This window comes from Ursus arctos, unplaced genomic scaffold (assembly GCF_023065955.2).
Source record: "Ursus arctos isolate Adak ecotype North America unplaced genomic scaffold, UrsArc2.0 scaffold_21, whole genome shotgun sequence".
NCBI classification, from domain to species: domain Eukaryota; kingdom Metazoa; phylum Chordata; class Mammalia; order Carnivora; family Ursidae; genus Ursus; species Ursus arctos.
The window spans coordinates 2,913,335-2,920,007 of NW_026622886.1; positions in this window are offsets into that span (position 1 = coordinate 2,913,335).

A 6,673-nucleotide genomic window follows, 5' to 3' on the forward strand; every position below is an offset into this window, starting at 1 on the left:
TTCAGCGCTGCCTTCTTTTTTTTTTTTTTTAAGATTTTATTTATTTATTCGACAGAGATAGAGACAGCCAGCGAGAGAGGGAGCACAAGCAGGGGGAGTGGGAGAGGAAGAAGCAAGCTCATAGTGGAAGAGCTTGATGTGGGGCTCGATCCCATAACGCCGGGACCACGCCCTGAGCTGAAGGCAGATGCTTAACCGCTGTGCCACCCAGGCGCCCCTCAGTGCTGCCTTCTTGACCTTCAGAGCCTTTGTTATGGCTTCCGCTTTCGGACAAGCAGGAGCTTTCTTCTTCACTTTCGGCTCCATCTTTGTGCAAAGGGTCCCTGAGTTCCATTGCCACAGGATCAGTCTGGCTGGAGAACGGAATGCATCAAGGGCTAAAGCAGGGAGATTGGTCAGAAAGCTGTGACAGAACCCCGGGGCGGGGTGGGGTTGGGGAACAGGACAGGGGCTCAAACCAGGGAGGCGGCAGTGCAGGGAAGTAGTCAGATCCTGGAAGTCTCTGGAGGGAGAGCCACTGCTCCTGTGGGGTGTGAGACAGAAGGGTCACCATGGCTTCAGGGCTCTGCCTGAGCCGCGGCTCTGCTGCCTCCCTCCAGCAGCTTAACTAGGGGCCTGTTCAAAGTGTTCCAGATTGCTAGCCGAAGGTTGAGACCAGGGGCCTCAGGTCTCCACTCAGATGAGGGGCGACTTCCCTGTGTTAGAGGGAGCCCGGCAGCACTGGAGAGGTGGTGAACCCCTAGGGCTTCTGGGAAAGGGAGGGCCCAGTTGGGCGCCTCAAGGAGGGAGGCTTAAGACTTAGGAGCGCTGGTGGTGGTGTGGAGTCGGGGCCCTTAGGCTAGGGTCTCAATCCCCCAGGGCCAGCTTGGCATGGGGAGACCAGGATGAAATTCAGCAATCGTCTCCCCTCACACTCACAGCGTGGGAGCACCTAGCACTTCCAGCTGTCTTTAGAAAGCATCTCTTGTGTGCACACATCGGGACTGAATGCTTTACAAACATTGTATTACATCTAATCTCAATGGTCCTGTCTGGTAGGCATCTTTATCCCCATTTTACAGATGGGAAATCCAAGACTTGAGAGAGGTTTACCCATTTCTCTGACTCTGAGCTAGGCAACTGAGAGGCTCACCGTAGAACCTGTGTCTGTCTTAACCCAAAACGCGTGTTCTTTCCACCCTTCCAGGCTGCCCTACTTTGCTCGATAAAGAAATAATTTTGTGACCCAAATAAATCTAATTGGTGACATTTCGAGCTGGAAGACCAGGTGACCTTTCATATCCCTCCTGACCCTCCTGCTCTGTAGAATATTATTTTTAGGAGGGAAGGGGAGAGGCTCCCTGGGGGCCTGCCTTTCAGATCAGCTCCCCCTAGACTCTTCTGGGTCTTCTCTTTACTTTCAGACTGACAGCACTCATTCCTACTCCCAGTGCTCCCATGACAATGGGGGAGGGCAGTGAGGCAAGCATCTGGCACCCACGTGCGTCCATGGTGCCTTTGTAGGCCCAAGATCCTTGGCGAGGAACACTGACCCAAATGTCAGGGCCCCGCCGGGCGGATGGGACAAGGGACCCTCTGGGATCTCCCAGATACTGCAGCTTTGGTGTAACCCCCAGTCGCACATCTGGATGTTGGCGATGGCATCTTATGGGGTCACGGATGGAGGGCGAGTGGAAAGCCCTTGTTCACCAGAGCGGTGACTCACTCCAGTAGTAGATATTTAATTATGGAATGAACGAATGAACGAATGAATGAATGAATGTTTTCCAGAAAGACAGGGCCTGGGAAAGAGGGACCATTTCCCCAAGTCAGGCCAATCAAATCCAGTTGAATTTGAAAGAGGCAGTGGACGGTGGTGGGCATGGAGCAAGTGACCTGAGCTTCGTGTGCCTTGGTTTTCTCATCTGTGAGCTGGAGATGGAGGTAAAAGAACTGTCTCCTTGGGTTGTTGAGGATTAAATGTGAGAGGGCGTGCAAGGTGTCATTGGGAGCCTGACACCTGGTGAACACACAGTAAGCGGAGGCTTGTATTATTATAAGCTCCCCCCGCCCTCGTGAGCAGATAGGTACATGGGAATATTGGCCCACAAGCAGACTCTGGAAACGCAGGATATCAGTTCCAGGGCAGGAACTCGGGAGTCTCAAGCTGTGGCCCTCTGGCCCTGGAAAGCCTCAGTGGTCAAGGGTCTGGGCCCCAGAGGGCTAAGGCAGGATACTGGCATGAAACGAACAAAACATTTTTGCTGAACGACCCATGAGAATCGACACTGTTGTTCCCAAGCAGTCTGTCGTTCAGCATGTAGTGAGCACCTAGCGTGAGCCAGGGCTAGAGGTGGGAATGTGAAGTAAAACATGCAGTTCCTGTCCTCTAGAAGGCCAGGGTCCGGGGGGAGGCAGACCGGTGCACAGACAGGTGCACAGACAGGTGTGCAGACAGGTGTGCAGAGAGGAGCCTTTGCAGGTGTTGTGGGATCCAGAAGATCCTGTGATCCAGTGCAGAAGCAGGGTTGGGTGGGCACCAACTGGGTAGGGAGGCGAAGGTGAAGGGATGAGACCCAAAGCTGGATGGCGAGCCTGCTGAGGTTTCCCGGGAAGGAAATGATAGCCAGCAAGGTGCGCTTTGGGCTGTTGCGCGGGCACTGTTAGTCTGCAGTCAGTCATGGGTTTGAATCCCAGCTCTGCTACCTGATAGCTGGGGGACCTTTAGCAAGGTTCTCAACTGCTCTGAGTCTTAGTTTAAATGGGGATTAATTAGGGGCACCTTGGTGGCTCAGTTGGTGAAGCGTCTGCCTTTGGCTCAGATCATGATCCCAGGGTCCTGGGATCGAGCCCCGTGTCAGGCGCCCTGCTCAGTGGAGAGCCTGCTTCTCCCTCTCCCTCCACCGCTCCCCCTGCTTATGGTCTCTCTCTCTCTCTCTGTCAAATAAATAAATAGAATCTTTTTAAAAATTATATATATATATATATATGGATTAATTAAAGTACCTAAGTGATATCACCTTGAAATGCCACTCATGCTAACTAAGTGGAGTGAGAGTGAAGCCGTGTGTATCTGTGTATGTATTAAGGGTATATCTGTAACGAGGAAATAAAACTGTGGCTGAGGCCTTAGGGAGTTCAGGTGATGGTACGGGGGCAGGAGTGGTCCAGGCAGGGGATGGGGTCTCTGCCCACTGCAAAGAACGAGAGCCGGAGAAGTCAGGAAGGAGAGGCCTAAGGTGAGACTGGGGAGGAAGGCAGGCCCCAGCAGGCCCCAGCAGGCATTTGACCCTGAGCCAACAGCAAAGGGGAAGTTTGTGCCAGGCTCAGACTTCCGTCTGGGAAAGGGCAGCCTGGTGCCTTTACAGGGACTAGACTGATGGGCTGAGACCTGTGGCAGATCGGTCCCCAGGCCACTGCGGCGCCCCTTGAGAGAGCCCTCAGCAGACAGTAGGAGCGAGCACGGCTCTTCCTGAGTGCCCATGCTGTGTGCACGCACAATCGCCTGACCCCCATTACAGCTGCGCGGGGATAAGGCTGTCACTGCCCCAGTTACATTCAAGGAGACAGGAGCTTGAAGAGCCATAAGCGGCAGAACTAGGACCTGAACTCCGCTGTAGGGCTTAAACGGTCACCGGGGTTGATGAAGTCACTTGGGGCAAGGGTGGAGGAAGAGGACACAGAAGGGGAGATCTGGGGCCACTGACATCTAAGGCCGAGGAAGCAGAGGACACTGCAGAAGACAGGGGTGTCCTGGAGGCTTGGGGAGAGGAGGATGTGGCCACAGAGCCCAGTGCTCCTGCCAGTCTGAGACCAGCCTTGCCCAGTTAGGGCCTGGTCCCAGACTGTGTCACTTCAGTGAGGGCCCAGGGGTGAAAGAGTACATGGGAGGGTGGAAAGGGAGACTGTGACTTCGCTGGGAGGGGAAGGGGTGAGAGGAGAGGCCAGTTGGAGGAAGGAAAAGTAGGTGGGGTGGGGTCGGGGTGGGCTGGTACCTGTTCCAGCCTGAGGAGGGGCGGGGAGGCAGAGGAGTTGAAAGCCCCAGAGAGAGTGAGCCCTCCCTGGAATGAAGTCACAGATGCTGCTCACCCAGGGGGCGAGGGGAGGAAAAGGGGGGCACGAAGGGCAGCCCCAGGCTTCCGGGCAGAAGGCAGAGAGGGTGAGTCCCTGTGACTGGGGTCTTACCAGTCTTATGCTCTTTATTCTGCCCAGCAGGATGCCTTATAAAATTGAGACTGTTTTCCCTGGGCTGACGGAGTAATGGAAGAGTTGGCTGTAACCGGATCAGCGAAGCTCCGGGATGTGAGCTGGCCAGGGACCTGGAAATCACTCTGAGAGAGCTGCCTCCCTCCTAATGGAGTTTGCTGTCATCAGAGGTCATCGATCCTGTATTCACCAGACTAAAACCTGATATCCCTGGATAGGAGTGAGGTTCCCCAATTAGCCTGTGAAAGCTTTGCTGTCCACATTGTGCCAGGTGGTGCTGAACAGGGCACGGGGAAGGTAGGCTCATTCACTCTGGCAGGTGCAGGAGCGGGGCCGGGGCTGGCAGATGCGCAGGCTTGGAGCCCAGATCCCAGCTCCTCCTCTGCCCACGTGTGCCGCCTCTGTGAATTTCAGACCACAGGAGAGTGGTGAGGCTGAGTACAGTGCGCCCCCCCCCACACAGCAGTTGCTCTGTGAATGTCGTCAATGTCCCTTTCCGTCCTTTATTTATACCCACTGATCCCTACTGTGGTCCTGCGAGGGCTGGATAGCAGTGTCCCCACTTTACCAATGAGGCAGCACCACTCAAGCTGACTACAGCCTCCACCTCCTCCAGGGGCAAACCGGAGGCCTACATGCTGGACTGGGCCAAGAATTGTTCTCCTCGATCCACAAAGAGCTTTGCAAGACGCAGAAAATTACAAAAGACAGCTTTCCGGGTTTGCTCAAATACTCATAATCTGGCAGCACTGGGTTCTCAACTTATGCTAAGGAGCAGCTGCCACCTTTGGACAGAGTTTGAGCTCCCCAGTTCACCCCAATCCCCACTATGCCCTATTGTCTCATCCACGGGTGCTCTCTCATTTACGTTACATTACCCATTGGGCTCCTGTGGTCTGCTGAGTCTTCTGAGACCTGAGGCCTCCTGTGGGTCACAGCTGTTAGACACCTGAGAGTTTATCCATTCAGCCCCTCCCTGCTGGCTCCAGCGCACCTGCACTTATGCGTGCATGCATACACACACGCGCGCGCACACACACACACACACACACACACACACAGAGCTGTACAGACACCCAGGAAGAGAAGAGACTGGCCAGATCGTACTTTTTAAAAATTTATATCTTTGCTGTATTCACCTGGAATTCACTCTGTTGTAAGGAGTGAGGTAGGGATTGTAGTCTTTCTTCTCAATGGCTGTCAGATATTTATGAAATAATCTTTCTTTCCCCCAGTGTCATCTTTATCATATGCTAAATTCCTGTGTGTATTTGAAGACCCCATTTTCAGGTCTTCAGAATATTATGACTAGTTCAAATCTGCTGACTCCTGGGTCGGCGTGACCTCGCCCAAGTCACAGCTTTGATAGGGCTTCTCTGAGTTGTTGGGGGTTCAGAGCTCCACTGAGACCAACTCAGGTTGGGTTTGTCCTAGGGACGACGAGTGCCAGTTCCTGGAGGCTGATCTCATGGCTGCTTCTCTCTGCACCTGTGCCATTTGTCTCCTTTCCAACCTGCTTCCTCTGATTTGGCCCAGCTCACCTCTTCAAACCAAGCCATGTCATGAATAGAGCTGCTGAGCCTGTAGGTGAATTTCAGTAAGATTTCTACCCTGTCCAAGCAGGTGGGACAAGGAAGCATGAAAAATAGCAAGACTCCCTGGAGCTACATCAAGAACTTTGACCTCGCACTGGAGGTGATGGGGAGCCATAGACTATTTTAAAGTTGGGAACGGGTGGTGATAGTATCAGATCTGTAAGGTACAGGCAGGGCTGCTGGGTGTGGTTGTTCACGTTACACACTGCACAAGGCACCACATCCAAGGGGCACCTTTCACATCATAGACCTTGTGGAGTTGTATGTTTCCTATGACATTTCTTTGGCAGAAGGCAGTGAAGTGTCTTGTTCTCATGAAATCAGTACATTATGGCAATTTTCCAATAGGTGGAAATAAAATGTCTTGGGGAAGGGATGCCTTTCCCAGATTGCAAGAAGCCTGTATGGGTTGGCAGTGGCCCTGTCTTGAGGCTGGATTGGCCAGGGGAGACTGGAAGAGGGAGAAGGAAGGGCAAGGCATGATTTCTGCATTTCCAGGTCAGAGTCTGGGGCATATGGCGACACAGTAACTAAAACAAGATGTATTCCAGAGGATACACGGAATTTGGGATGACCCTGACTGCGGTTTAGAGGATGAGTTGTGATGTTTATACATGCTCTTGGTCCTTTGAGTCTTCGAACTTGACCCCCCGATGTCCTCATGCTCACTAATCGGCAGCAGAGCCTTTCTTTCCTCCCCCGGGTGTCTCTGCAACCCCACAGCCCGGCACAGGCTAAAGAATGGGAGGAACCCTTTCTGAACATGGCTCCCAGCGGGGAAGCCACTCTCACAACCGTCTCATATCAGATGGGCAGGGGAGGAAACATCTACCCATCTGGAAGAGCAGGCAGCAACAAGCAGGCCTGAGGCCCCTCTTACCAATCAATGAGAC